The sequence below is a fragment of the Gorilla gorilla genome, chromosome 4 (genome assembly GCF_029281585.2).
Source record: "Gorilla gorilla gorilla isolate KB3781 chromosome 4, NHGRI_mGorGor1-v2.1_pri, whole genome shotgun sequence".
NCBI lineage: Eukaryota > Metazoa > Chordata > Mammalia > Primates > Hominidae > Gorilla > Gorilla gorilla.
In genome coordinates this window covers 166,819,524-166,835,170 of record NC_073228.2, presented here as the reverse complement: position 1 = coordinate 166,835,170, position 15,647 = coordinate 166,819,524, and the positions used below count along the sequence as shown (strand labels likewise).

Here is a 15,647-nt window from a genome sequence, read left to right as displayed (position 1 = left end):
ATAATATTTGGGGAGGGTAAAAGCAGGTACTGTGTCAAAGAGCCAAGTGAATAAATTTTTTATGGAAGTCAGTCATATTAATTGTATTGTTCAAAGATGATACTGTTCACATCGATATTTATATATCTGTTAAAATGTTGGAGTTTATCTAATCCATGATTTCCTTTATCATATGTTAATACTGGATGTATTTAAAACTTCAAAGTGAGGTGATCTGCAAGCAGAGGGGCCCTGAATGTGTCTAAATGGAATAGTGACATATTTCTCCTACAGATGACATTGCAGTTATTAACTGCTCATTATTCTAGAACATGTGTAAACCCTCACCCTTCAGGGGTGCTTGTTTTTCACCCTTGAAGTTCTTCAGTTCAAAAAAGGTTAAAGATCTATACCTTAACAAAAGAGAGACAGCCTCAGTTTGCTCTATAGTATGTACTAAACTTAAATATTCTTGTAATAATATGCTAGTTGGAAAGAGATTTATCCTCTTAAATAATGCCAAGACTTTCCTTAACCCCATTTCTGTGGATATTGTTTGCTTTTCAGCATTTCAATTCTTGCTAATCTTATTTCAGCATCCCACATAATTAGAACTGTACAGATTCTAACTATTCAATCATCTCTTCCCTCCCCTATAAAATGTGCTAACAGGATGTGAAATGGAGGTGGGCTCCCTGTGTTCTTGCTTTGAGTCTAAAGGAAGTTAAATATAAAAACTCAGGAAGTGTCTGAACACACCTCCATTTCAATGCGATCCTCAGTTAGTACATTTCCCTTGAGGTAGGCAGAAAAATGTGAATACATTTTTTTTAACCTATCCAATTTCAACTTAAAACTTCATCTTAAAATTTTCCTTTTGCCCCATCAACTGGGTGCCCTAGATTACACAGGAATGGAGAAAGAAAAAAGAACTTGGCTTAACCATTTGCTATTTTGTGATATTTTATATCATATGCTGCTAGTCTCACCAGGAGTGAATATATGTTAATTCACATATCCAAATCTATGAAAAGGAACATGAAATGGGATCAACTAAGTTATATTGAATACATATACAGATACATTAAGCTTTAGAAAACATCTGGACTTTGGAATACTGGTCCACAGTTGTCTTTCAGAGAGTCTCTTGTAGGTATGAAGAATAAAAAATTTATTGTGATTTTTATTATGTTCAAATTCAGCAAAGGAGATGAATTCATTTCCCTTGAACTGTGGTTTGAATGCGTGTTTGAATTTATACATGGAATCTTAACTCCCAAGGTGATAATATTAAAAGGTGGGGTCCATAGGAGGTGATTAGGCTATGAGGGTGGATGGGATTAGTGCCGTTAAAAAAGGACAGGAGGGAGCAAGTTTGTCCCTTTTGCCCTTGTGCCATGTGAGGACACATAGAAGGCACCATCAAAGGCCCTCGCCGGCCAGTGAATTTGCTGGTGCCACAGTCTTAGACTTCTCAGCCTCTAGAACTGTGAAAAATAAATTTCTACCATTTATAAATTACCCAGTCTATGGTATTTTATTGTAACAGCAGGAATCAACTAAGACACCTAATCCAACTTAATATGGTTTGGCTGTGTCTCCACCAAAATCTCATCTTGAATTGTAGTTCCCATAATCCCCACGTGTTGTGGGAGGGACCAGGTGGAAATAAATAGATCGTGGGGGCAGTTTCCCCCATCCTGTTCTTGTGAAGTGAGTTAGTTTTCACGAGATCTGATGGTTCTATAAGGGGCTTTTCTTCCTTTTGCTAGGCGCTTCTTGCTGCTGCCATGAGAAGAAGGATGTCTGCTTCCCCCTCTGCCATGATTATTAAGTTTCCTGAGGCCTCCTGAGCCATGCTGAACTGTGAGTCAATTAAACCATTTTCCTTTATAAATCACCCAGTCCTGGGTATATCTTTATTAGCAGTGTGAGAAGGGACTAATAAGGAACCTGCAGTGGACCTTGCCTTACTAATTTCAATCTCCTGTACATATGGCCTAGATTACGTACAAAATCTAAGTTTACTTCAATGCTGGGTTAACCGTATGGCCACGGTGGCTGGCACGAAATTAACCAACCTTAAATATTAGTATGGCTTAGTCAAACTTTCATTTATTACTAAAGATTTATCACTGCTGTTTCCTTTGGGAATGTGGTTGAGTAAAGTGTTGTGAGCTGTGTTCGTGCATACTTGATACCTGCTCCTTTTGATCTGGGTGATCTATTAGAAGGAGGAGGAGAAAAATTAAACCTAAAATATCTTTAGTTGTATGGTAGAGGTGGAAGGTAATTTTGTCGGGGTCTGATGAAACCCCTGAAGGATTATTAGATCCTGAAACCTGAAAATTAGGCTCTAAAATGTAGCGCAATTGGAGATATTAGTGAACTTGACCCTTTCTAGAATTTTTGAAAATTCAGGTAAGTAGAGACACTTGAGTTTCTGGACTCAAGATTATAGATGGTGTCATCTCTATTTTTACTCACGTTTTACAATGAGGCATTGATAATTAACACACTTACCAGTTCCTTTTAGCACAGACCTTGTTTAATAGAGTATAGACAAAAGTCTCAACGTTTGAGAACTGCCAGAAAAGGAGAGGAAACCATTTGCTTTCCGAGAGCACACTGGATAACTTCAGCACAAGGCAGAATAAGGGTATTTAGCTCAGAGGGAGGAGAAAGAGAGTGGCCTCGAATATTGCTTATTTTAGTTTTCCTTAAGGCTGCCCACACAAAGTTTTCAGTCAGTGACTCATCAAATTTCATTCTGCTAGATGTGATGCTGAATTTTTTCTATCTTAAGATGTTCAACAAGAATTTTCTGCTAGTAAATATATTTCCGGTGAGCAGAGGTTATTAAGAATACTTGTACCATGGACCCCTTTGGCACCTGGTGAAACCTGTAGATGCCCCTTTCTAAATAAAGTTATTGAGGGCATAAAATACCTAAGATTAAAGAAAACCTATATTTAAAAACATTTCACAAATATAATAAAACAAACTTGTGACATGGTAATATATACACTTCTTCAACACATTTAGTAATTGAATCTATGATTACCTAATTATTACTATAATTTTGACATAGTGGTGGACATAAATAATATATTGAACTATTTGCACAACTTTAATGTATTAATAATATGAAAATTGTGATTTCTTCTGATGAGAACCACAAATTTTAACAGTACTATGGTCTGTTGCCTACATTCATAGCTTAAGGAATGGCTAAACCAGTTACAGGTTAGTGGGAAAAGGGGATCTAATTGTATTCATTCAAGTTCCTGGACTTCCTGAATTCCACACATGGTCTTCTGGGTGGCTTGAGCTTCCCACGTTAAAAATTCTTGCTATATAGATTAAGATGAGTAAGATACAACCAGGTTTCTTTTTTACATGTCAAATAATAGTTTTGATATATTTCTCATGACATAAGCTATAAAAACTGAAAAAAAACTATCTTGAAGATGATATTTGTGTATGAAAATTAGGTCCAGATTTTATTCTTTTTTCTTTTAATGTTTTTTTCTTTATGAAACTAAGTGTTCTGTTGGCATGTTTACCACTGTTAAATGCATTTTAATAAAATCCCTGTGGTATTGTGTGCTTTGACATTGCTGGAAAAGGGTGTCTATTTATGAAAATAATGTGAGACTATAAAGTTAAATAAAGGGAGATGAGATATCAGAAATAACACATTTCCATGGTAATTTTTTTTAAACAGTAGATTGATCAATAGCATTTTGCGGTAAGATGTTGTTAATCTGTCTCAGTCAGGACCCAAACAGCAAGCCATTTCAAATTGATCACAGAACAAAAATTGGCATTACGTTCCCTTGGCTTCATTGTGAGGGTGCTCTACAGCTCATTTCACGACCAGTGAAAATACTGATGCTAATGACAACTATAAGAATGCCGTGCCAAATATCACAGAGAAAGAAAGCAAAGGTTGGGGGTGGAGATTATAATTGTTTCTAGCACTGTGTTTAAAACTCTTGGAACTTGTGTTTTCATAGTGAAAGAAAACAATTTTTAATAGCAAGCTAGGTTTGTCATCCACAACATCCCAGTCGTGTTTAATTTGTATTTTCTGAAAAGTTGCATTTCTGAGAAACACAATGAGAAGAAACCAATGGAAGTTATAATTCCAGACCAAAAGTTCTGACTCAAATGTTGACAAAGATCAGGTAGGAAACATAGAGACTTATAGTAGGCCAGGTATAAAATAGAACAAAGTTTGTGAGATGACCAGGGTCACAAGGATTGGAGTGTAAGTGAAAATAATAGCTGTGTAGCCAATAAGAATTTTGCAGTCTGCCCGTTAGAAAGACTGTTATGCCTGGACTTGTGAACTTCCTGATCTTACATGGATACAAACCAATTTCCTTGTTTCTTTGCTTTCTCAGCTAATAGATTTTTAGAAAAGGGTTTCTGGAGCCAAACACAATGTCCATGGTTTGACAGAGTGAATGGAGACAGGAAAACATACTTTCTCAAAAGAGCAAAATTGCTTTTCCATCCTCATTCTTCTGGTCTGTCCACTGTACTGCAGCAATATTAACCAACTTGATCTTTCCTTTTGTCACATTCTTACCACCATATTTCTACCTTAATTTATTTTTTAGCATTAGACTTTCATGCAATTATTTAATTTTTGGTTTCCTACCACAGATTATGTATGACTTATCCAGTGTTAGTAGTAATACTCCAAAATAAACAAACAAAGTGACAATTTGTTTAGCCTTGAGTCTATAGGGTTTTGCTGACTGGAACTAGGATTGACTGACATGGCTATGCTTAGGTGGTCTCACCTGGGCTTGCATATGCCTCTGCAGCCAACAAGAATTAGCTTGAAGGTGCTGCTCATCTTGGCTAGCTCACTCACATGTTTGGTTGAGGGTCAGCTACTGGTTGCCTAACCTAGGATGTCCTCATCTGGGCTGACTTGAGTAGTTTGGCTCTGTTCCTCATATCCCTTTCTTCAACAGGCAAGCCTGAGTATGTTCTTCCCATTGTATAGATGCTCCTTGACTTCTGATGGAGTTACATTCCAATAAGCCTATTGTAAGTGAAAAATATTCTAAGTAAAAAATGTATTTGATACCTTGCTAAAGCCATCATAAAGTTTAAAAATTGTGAAGTTGAACCATTGTAACTCAGGGACCATCCATTACCAGCAGAGGGCGAGAGACAAGCCCGAGCACATTTTCAATCTTATTCATGAGTCACGTTGCTAGTATTTCATTGACTAAAATTAGTCATAAAACCAGCCAGGTTTGTGAGTAAAAGAATAAAGGCAAATCAAAATCACAAAGAGATATCACTTTATACCCATTAGGCTGCAAAAATAAAACAAAATGAAATGAAACCTGAAATTGACAAGTGTTGGAAAGGATATAGAGAATTTGGAACACTTCTGCATTGTTGGTGAGAATATAAAATGATGGAGCTGCTATAGAAAATGGTATGGTGATTCTTCAAAAATTTAAACATAGAATTACAATGTGATCCAGCAATTCCCTCTCTAAGTACATACCCAAAGAATTAAAAGAATTTAATTTTCAAATAATCAAAAGTGTGGATTCAAACAGATATTTCCACACCCTTGTTCAATAGCAGCATTATTCACAAAAGCCAGAAGCAGAAGTAACCCAGGTGTCCATCAACAGATGAATGGATAAACAAGATGTGGTACATATATGCAATGAACTATTATCCAGTCTTAAGGGAATTTTGATGCATGCTAGAGCATGGTTGAAACTTGAAAACATTACGTTGTGAATTATGCCAGTCACAAAAGGACAAATATTGTATGATTCCACTTCTACTAGGTTCCTAGAGTAGTCAAATTCATAGCAAGTAGAGTGGTGGTTGCCAGGAGCTGGAGTTGTTCCAGGGACTGGAATTGGGAATTAATATTTAATAGACACAGGGTTTCAGTTGGGGAAGACAAAAAAGTTCTGAAGATGGATGGTGGTAATAGTTGCATAATGTGAATGTACTTCATGCCACAGAATTGTACACTCAAAAATGGCTAAAATAGCTACAAGAAAAAAGTACACAAAAAGAGAAAGGGTATAGATTCAATCTCATCAGTAATTATTAGTGAAAATCATGTAGCAAAATGGGTGCACAGAAACCAAAGAATTAGAGACATTCATGCAGTATCTACCACAATGGGAATTGTTATAGGTGGTAGTACTTTTAGCAAAGCACTAGAATGATTACAGTATTAAATTTTCTTCCAAGTGGCCTGATATTTATAACAGATTTAAAAAATTATAGAGAGGTATTATACCAGTCTTAGCACTGAACTCTAAATGCAATAGGGGTTTAAGTTTTGATCCAGAGTTCAAGAATACCAGTGACAGAACACCCAACCCTCTTAGCACACAAAATACTAGTTACAGTGACACATTTGCATTATTGGGAATAATTCAAACCCTGTTTAGGTTTTCTTATGATGCATATCACATGATGCATATAACAACTAAGTAATTAAAATCATTTGTATCAAATGGATACCATTGAGATATCTGGGGCTGGGCACATTGGCTCACTTCTGTAATTCCAGCACTTTGGGAGGCTGAAGCGGGAGGATTACTTGAGGCCAGAAGTTCAACACCAGCCTGGGCAACATAGTGAGACCCCATCTCTACAAAAGTTTTCTTAAAAAATTTGCCACATGCAGTGGTACACATCTCTAGTCCCAGCCAGTTGGGAGGCTGAGGCAGGAGGGTTTTTCAAGCCCGGGAGTTGAGGCAGTAGTGAACTATGATTGTACCACTGCACTCCAGATGCAGTGACAGAGCATGAGACCCTGTTTCTTTTTTAAAAAATGAAAAAAAAAAGATAATCTGAGAAAATAAGGTACTGAACACCTTATTTAATAAATTCACTTTTCAACAGTTCTATAAAGTTATATAAATCTGGAGTTGCTGCATTATTTTTTATGTCATTGTGATTTCAGTTTAGCGTATTTAAGTGTTAATTAAAATTCTGGACTGTTTTTCATAATTTCCTCCTTAATCTAGGCTATTATCAATTTCCTGAGTGGTAAAAATGCTTGTGGTTCTCATAGCCAAGGCATCTGCCCAGTATTTACACAAGAGCATCATTAGATATTTATAATTTATTAAAATGCCCATGTATGTTCTTTTTGAATAATTGGCTAATAACTTCATTCATAAGGGACATTTGTGTGAGTTCTAATTTAATTTATAGAAAGCCTAACAACATTTAATGTATTTTTAAAGCTATCACAGTACAAATAGTACTGATATTTGTTTTAGTATTAGTAATCCTTTTTGGTGTTTGTTTTTATTATTAATTTTGAAGGTATACAAATCATGAAAGTAAAGTAAGATGGAAATCATTCTTAATAATGTGAGCTATTGAGTTGAATATTCAAATATATTGAATTGTTTTTAAATTTATTATTGTAGCTTTTTGAGGCAGATAAAATGAATATTATGCCTATGTCATAGATGACAAAAGGAAACCTAGAGATTGTGACGTTTTTAAAGTCACCAAATTGATTAGTGTTAGGAGAATAAAATACCAGAACCACCACCTCCTAGAGCTGTGGTGTGTGACACAGCAGCCACTAGTCATGAAGGTACTGAGCATTTAAAATGGGAATACTCTGAGATGAGATACAGTGTGGGAGTCAGAAAAACACTGGATTCCAAACATAATACTAGAAAAGAAATGGAAAATATCTCAATAATTATATATTGATTGAATGTTGAAATAAGATTTTAGATTTATGGGGTTAAATAAAAAATTAATTTCACTTTTTAGTTTTCTTATGTGACCACTAGAAAACTTAAAATTTTACAGATGGCTCTTATTATATTTGATGGACGATACTATCCTGGAATATTTTTTTCTACTGCTTTGGGCTAAATATCTAAGCCTGGGGTCTGAATTATGCATATAAGTTCTTATGGTGTGATTCATACATAGCTTATAAATGTCTAAATGTTTAGTAGTACTTAGAAATTTTTTAAAATCTTACCTAATAAGAACAATTGTTTGTTGACTTTTTCTCATATGCTTTGCCCAAAGCAATAGAGAAAAATAAAGTTTATTTAAGATTTTCTATATGAAATTTGAGAGCCACACATAAAATTTTAAGTTTTCTAGGAGGCATATTAGAAGAGGAAAAAATAGTGAAATTAATTTAGCCATGCATTTTATTCAATTTAGTATATCTAAAGCAACCAAGGTAGTGATATTTTACACAAATCTGTTTATATATCTCTCTCTACTTCTTATAACCTACCCTTGCCTTTCTATTGTTCTTAAGGTAATTAAAATTCTTAGCCTAGTAAAATTCTTATCATGATCTCTCCAGCCTTACCTGCTCACTTTTTCTCAATCTTTCTCTCCACTCCCTTCCTACTACCAGGGCTATTATACTGTCTCTCATAGCTTTCAACACTCCACCATCCTCTCACTCACCCCAGGGCTCTGTGCAGTGCTTCCTCCTTGTGGAACACTGTTTTCTTTTTGCCTAGTTAACTCCTGTTAATTCTCCAGATTTCAGCACAAGATTATTTTCAGCACGAGATTATCATTTCCTTATGGACTATTTCTTTGATTTTCAAATGTAGGTCAGTTATTATTTATAATATGTACTCACAGTAGCCCTAAAAATGAATGTATCTAATTTACTTTGGATAAATTATTCACCCTTAACTGAAAAGTTCACTAACATGATTATTTGATTAATATCTGTATGCCCTAGTAGACTCTAAGAGTCATGACACTGATCTTCCTGTCTTTTTTTTTTTTCAGTGCTATATTCCCAGTACACAGTACCCGATATATACTAGGCACTCAATAAATATTAGTTTAATGATATATAAGTGAATAAACTCATAGATGGGCATTCTTTGAGGTATGTATAATGCTGTATTTAAAATAAGATTCAAGATGTTTAAATAAGGTCCTCTGACATTTTTTATAGCTATTTTATCTTTCCCATTTGTTTTGCAAAGTAATTCAGTTTTCAAATAAAAATCAGATTCACTATTATAGTATATCTTTGAATACTTGAGCATTGTCAATTGTATTGCTCAACATATACCGGCATTATGTACTTCGTTCACACAACAACCCTAAGAACGAAAAATGGATATTTCTACTTTTGGGGCAAAAAGTTAAGTTATGAAAAGTGAAGTGGCTTTGCTTCAACTTAAAGGGACAATAATAAATACAAAACAGATTTGGTGTTGTGTGTGTGTGTGTCTGTGTGTGTGTGTGTGTGTGTCTCTGTGTGTGTGTGTCTGTGTGTGGGGGGGGGAGGGGGGGAGAGAGAAAGAGACACAAAGTCCAAGGCTAGATTTTCAAATACTGACGAAAAATGAGAACTGATATCTAAATGATGACTTAATGGCCCAGAGAGAGATCTTATATTTAAGAAATACTAAATTATGTCTGGTAAGTAATTCTGAAGAAAGTAGACCATTACTTTTTTTTTTTTTTAGACAGAGTCTCACTCTGTCTTCTAGGCTGGAGTGCTGTGGTGCAGTCTCAACATACTGCAACCTCTGCCTCCTGAGTTCAAGTGATTCTCCTGCCTCAGCCTCCCCAGTAGCTGGGACTATAGGCTTGCACCTCCACATCGGGCTAATTTTTGTATTTTTAGTAGAGATGGGGTTTCACCATGTTGGCCAGGGTAGTCTAGAACTCCTGACCTCAAGTGATCTGCCTGCCTCAGCCTCCCAAAGTGCTAGGATTACAGTTGTGAGCCACTGCACCTGACCCCTCACCTTTTTTAAATTAATTAATTTATTTTTTTGAGACAGGGTCTCACTCTGTCGCCCAGGCTGGAGCACAGTGGCGCTATCTCGGCTCATTGCAGCATCAGCCTCTGGAGCTCAGGTGATCCTCCCTTCTCAGCTCCGGAGTAGCTGGGACTACAGGCACGCACCACCATGCCCGGCTAATTTTTGTAGTTTTGGTAGAGATGAGGTTTTGCTATGTTGCCCAGGCTGGACTCCTGGACTCCAGCAATATGGCCCTCCTCGCCTCCCAAAGTGCTGGGAATAAAGGTGTGAGCCACTGTGCCCAGCCTGACCATTACCTTTTAAAACGATTTTCATCAGAAAGTTAAAATATTTTATATTATTAAGGGCAAATTTTCTAGTTGCTAATAAAATATGGTTAAGTATCCAACGGTTTTCAAAGTATGAGGCCTAAACCAGGAGCATATGCATCATCCAGAAACTTGTTAAAAATGCACATTCTTGACCACCAACCCAAATCTACAGAATTAGAAATTCTTGGAGTGTGTGCAGCTCAGGAGTTTGTGTTTTAACAAGCATCAGCATTTTAGTATTTGAGAACAAGTGAAGACTATTAGATTTAAGGAGCATTCTCATTAATAGCCTCAAAAATATTTAGTGAATGGCAAAACATTTTGGGAGCCTTCCTATGACAAAGGGAAAATGATACATCTTAGAAGACTTCTGTTCTTTAAAAAATAAAACATAACTGATTTTTATATTTCAAATGTCCTCTGTAAGATTTCTATTTCAGTCATCAAATTCTCAAATATTTTCACAAGAATCAAGGTTCCTGAATCAAGAAAACATTTGGAATATTTATAATTAGTTATGTATTGGAAAATTGGCTCTGGAATAAAAAACTGCCCAGATTTGTTGGATTTACTGATTTCTGTGCTGTATGTTCTTCCCAAATGGCCAATTTGAAGCTACCAGTAGAGTCATTATGACTTGACTGAGTGTGGGATTGAATAAATGCTCAGAATAGGTGTTCTATTTTTTTCTTTTTCTTTTGGAGGGAGGAAGGAGACTCTTTAGAAAGGTCTATTTTGCCCAATCCACTCACATTATAGAAAATTTCCTTTTACTGTGTATTCTTTTTTTTCCCTTGTTAAAAATAAGTCATACAGATTCTTTGCGCAAAGTATTCTTATACATGAATAATATTTTGGTATTTAAATGGGCTGCCGGTCACTTGATTACATTATCTTTTATCATAAAATATGTGCTGATTTCTCAGGAATTTATGCATGCTGAAGGGTCCTTTACAATGGGAAGTATTTGGAACATGTATAATTCAAGTTGGATTTTGGATAAATATTCCAACCATATATTTTACTTAGGGATTCCTTTGGTAAGCAGAGTCAATCCTCAATAATTTCATACTATAACAAAAACCAAGAGTTTTGCGTAACTAAGAATCAATGTTTCAATTATTCAAAATATTATTGAATGTAATTATGATTGAAAATGCTGCCAATGAGTAAAAACAAACAGTGGAAGTGAGGGCATTTTTTTTTTCTCAGCTGGTAAAAAAGCAAATCTGGTGTGTTATAATTGGTGATGAGGACTTTTTAAACAAATCTGGCTAGTTATTATTTCTAGTCTGGTTGCTGTCCTGGTTTTCAAAATATTTCAATGCTTTCTTGGGTTTTTTGTTTTTTTTTTCTTTTAAAATATGCTAGAGTATGTCATTTTAAAAGAAAAAAGCACTACTATTAATGTTCATAAAAATCTGATTTGAATATGCGTCTCCTATGCTCAGAAAGATTTTATATCTCCCACCGTTCACAATATAAAACCCAACAATTTACCTTGGTACTCAATCCCTTTGACTATTTGGCCCTTCCTACCTTTCCATCGTAATTTTCTAATACTGTTCTACAAACACACATGCAGTTTGCCATCTCTGTGAATACTTGCAATATGCTTTTTTTACCCATGATATTGCTCCTTTTTCTCATAATTGGAAGTACTATGCATACTTTTTGTCCTATGCATCTCATGTTCTCTTCAAAATTTTTTCATCCTTCCTGCTACTGTAGGTGAGCGGTGCAATACGATGATTAGAGTCACTGCCATGATTTGAATATTTAGCCGCTATACTATCTTTTGTACATTACTAAGTTACTCTCAGTGTGTCTTTATCTGTAAATGGGGTTTAATAATAACTGTTTTGTGAGTTGCATAGTGAAGATGATGTGAGAAAAGATCTGTAAAGCATTTACTAATGTGCTTGGCAAGAATTATTAACCATGGCTTTATTTTTTTTCTCACTTGAACTCAAAAGCTATATCCAAACACTCGTTTGGACCTTCGATGTTTTCTTGTAGTACACTGTTGTATACTTATTATGGTGTTCTGAATATAACTGTAGAGTGTCGTCCACAAGGACGTACTTTCGGCCTTCTCTGTAACATCTAACATGTGCCTTTTCTTGACATAGTACATGCCAGAATAACAATGAATGAATGAATAAAATGGAAGAGTATAAGAAACACTGATTGGATCATTGGGAAAACAAGGCTGTCTCAACTCTGTTAACATCATGTTGTGTCATATTAGCTATTAATAACTGACTTATTTGAAAGTCAGTGTGTGTATTCAAAATAGAGATGGAACTAGTGGGTAATCTCTATGGCCTTTTTCAACTGCAGGGTGTAACTATCTGAGATATGGCTTAACTGCATGAATGTAAATACAGACTGTTATAATTACTTATTAATTTCTCTATTGAAAACTTTTTGTTTTATTGCACTTTATTTTTAAGCCCTCAGATGCTCAGAACTGACATGATAATACTCCTCAATTCATGATACACCTCCCGATCTGTGGGAGACTCTTGTTTCTTTTTAAAAGTTGTGTTATGTGTGTTTCCCTTCAACTTATATCCTCTGTGACTTAGAGATTTAAATGTGACAGTAAAATTATAAAAGCAATAGAAGAAAACACACAAAACAAAATAACAAGAACAAAAACAAATTTTCCTGGTCACTTCCCTCATTGTACATATCTCAACACCCAATAATTAAGAAGATCTGTCATTTCTGCATCAAAGGTATCTCTTTGCCTTTTCATTTCTAGCCATCTCCTCCACTAATACACCACTTGAGGACACCATTATCTCTCTTTCAGATTACTGTAGTAACCTTCTCTTAATTGACTTTTCTCTCATTCATTCTTCAGTTTTGAATTAGGCTCACCCCTTATAAGCTTATTTATTTATTTAGTGTAAGCTAATTTGAAATGTACTTTGCTTCTTGCAATCAGAATAGTCTTATGATAAAAAACGTTTAAAAACTAACATCTACATTAAAAATTATTAATTTTTGTGGGTACGTATTAGGTGTATATATTTATGGGTTACAGAAGATATTTTGATATAAGCATGCAGTGTTTTATAATTACATCAGGTAAATGGGGTATCCATCACTTCCTGCACTTATCCTTTGTTACAAACATCCCAGTAATACTCTTTCAGTTATTTTTAAACATACAGTTAAATAATTTTTGACCATAGTTTTTTAAGAGCAGAAATAAATTTTATAGTGGGTCCATCTCATACAGTCCACTTACTTTGTAGACAATTTCTCTTTTGCTCAGATTTATTTGAGTTGCTAAAAAAAATAGCCATGTAAATTCTAGGTTTATTCACACTAAGTGCTGTCCTTTTTCTCTTTTAATGAAAACCTGTTTTTTTTTCTTTCCTTCTCAGCAAGAACCCGTATTATTCAATTTGCAACTTTCTATAGTCAGCCCAGTTCATATAATTCTTTATAGTTTTAGCAGACTATGGGTCAAAAATAGGAATGTATGTACCATACGTTTGATGGTAAATTAGCCAGTGGTTTCATTTCCTCATTATATTTATAAGCCAGGTCATTAAGTAAACAAATTAATTGAATTATCAAATACGACATAATTTCTTCTGACCCAAGCAATTTGGGGATGATTCTACCATTAAATGTTATCATTAGGAAGAAAATTAAGAGCGTAGACAAATAGTGGTTGAACTGCTCTCAAAATGTGGACTATAAGCACATTTGGAAATGTTTCAGAAATTTAATTTCCATCTTCCACTTTGATGTGTATGGCAGCAAATATTAATCCACCCTATACTATTCCAAAGCATTATCAAGAACAAAACAATAGCACATGCAGTATTTCTATAGAATTGTCATCTACTGGGAAATATAGAGAATAGTATTTTAGATGTGTACAGCTTTTGGAAGATCACATTTTTACCTTATATAGTGTACATTGCCTTTAGTTAGTTTCTTTGGTCAAATAAAAGATTCTTTGATTTTCCTTTATGAAAGTTGCAATGAAATTTTCCAAGTCCAAAATTGAAATTTTAAAAAGTTATTTGTAATTCTCTAATTGTTAGGTTTTTTTTTTTCTAATAAAGCCACCTCAGGTTCCAATATTCTTTCCTCATTCAGTTTATATCAGTGGTTATTTAGTATAGGTCAATGATTTAGTTCAGATGATTTATTTAGCCTCTGTAACATGGTGCTTAATTTCTAATTTAACTTTTCCATATATGTTTACATTTCGTTTTCACTTGTATCCTCTTTAGGTCAGGTGTCGTGTTAGACAACACCTGTAGGAAAACATGCTGGACCTATTGTCAGAAATCCCAGGTTGAAGTCCCAATTCTGACACTATCTTTCTGAACTTGGGAAAATAACAATCTCTCCTGAATCTCAGTTTTCCAGTGAGTTACCTTACTTTTTATCATGTGTGTTAAGTGAAATGTAGTGAGATCCCTTTGCAAGCTCTAGAGAGCCCTAGAGATATAAGGTGCTTTTTTTTGTTCTTTTGTGGACCCCTCAACACAGTGCAGGAAAAGAGCTCAGATATTGATAAATAAGCATAGACTTTCTCAAGGCTTAATGAAAATAAAAAAGAATTAATTATATTCCAAAGGATTCACTGAGTTTCTAAAGTACTCATAGATGGTATTTAAATTAATTAATTTCCCCATCAAATGGTCATAGAGCATGAGCAAGAACAGAATGTGATAAGGTTTCACAGTATTAAATTTTCTTCATAGAATTTCAACATCTGTTTCCAAATATTGTCTAGGTTGTTGTAAAGAATTCATTTAACTATCAGATAACTTTTACTCTTTTCCTTTCATATAGAAATGGGATCTTAATGTGACATATATTTGTGTTTGAAACTGAGCCATAATCCAAATAAACAATGTCCTCGGTTTTATCCAAATAAAAATTATATTTTTATCTCTTCTGGGGAAGATAATTAATTACAAGAAAATAATTTTTCACAGGACATTTACTTAAAAGCATGTGTCATACCCACTTAAATGCTTACTTATCTTCATGATATTAGAAATTCAGCCTAAGTAATTTCCATCCAGAGCTCAAAAGGACATTTGCTAACTGAATTTAGAGCTCTATAATAAGAAAGTAGCTTAGTTATAACTAAATAAAAAAGGATGAATTGCTTTTCTATGTTAGTGAATAATAATCATGTTAACCATTGAAAATAAATGAAAATTATTTCAACTCCAGAAACTGGCTCATCTTTGAAGCTAGGTAGGGAGCATAGAAATAGTACAGTCAGCAATTTTGGCCTCATGTACCTTTCCCACAATGCATTTGCAGTCTGTCCGTCTCATTTGTCAGCTGTTGTTGCAACTATGCTTTCAGATTTTATATAAACCAAAACATATAATCTAAGAAACAAATGTGAAAAGAATTCATCACATTACTTTTATGTGGAATCAAATGTATTTTTTAAAAATCACAGGAGAAATATAGCATATGCTTTCTTAATGCAAAGATGAGATATTTTACCTTAAGCAGATTTTCAAATCATATAAAATTTATTAATGGCATATTATGG

At 34.5% G+C, this 15,647-nt stretch overlaps 1 long non-coding RNA gene across 1 annotated transcript in view; it reads left to right on the top strand.

The window, feature by feature from the left end:
* LOC109026901 (uncharacterized) overlaps positions 1–15,647 on the top strand; it is a 556,365-nt gene that overhangs the window by 426,725 nt on the left and 113,993 nt on the right. The window contains exon 7 of the long non-coding RNA XR_010133979.1: positions 1,752–1,845. This is a non-coding gene — a long non-coding RNA (uncharacterized lncRNA). The remainder of the gene's footprint in view (positions 1–1,751; positions 1,846–15,647) is intronic.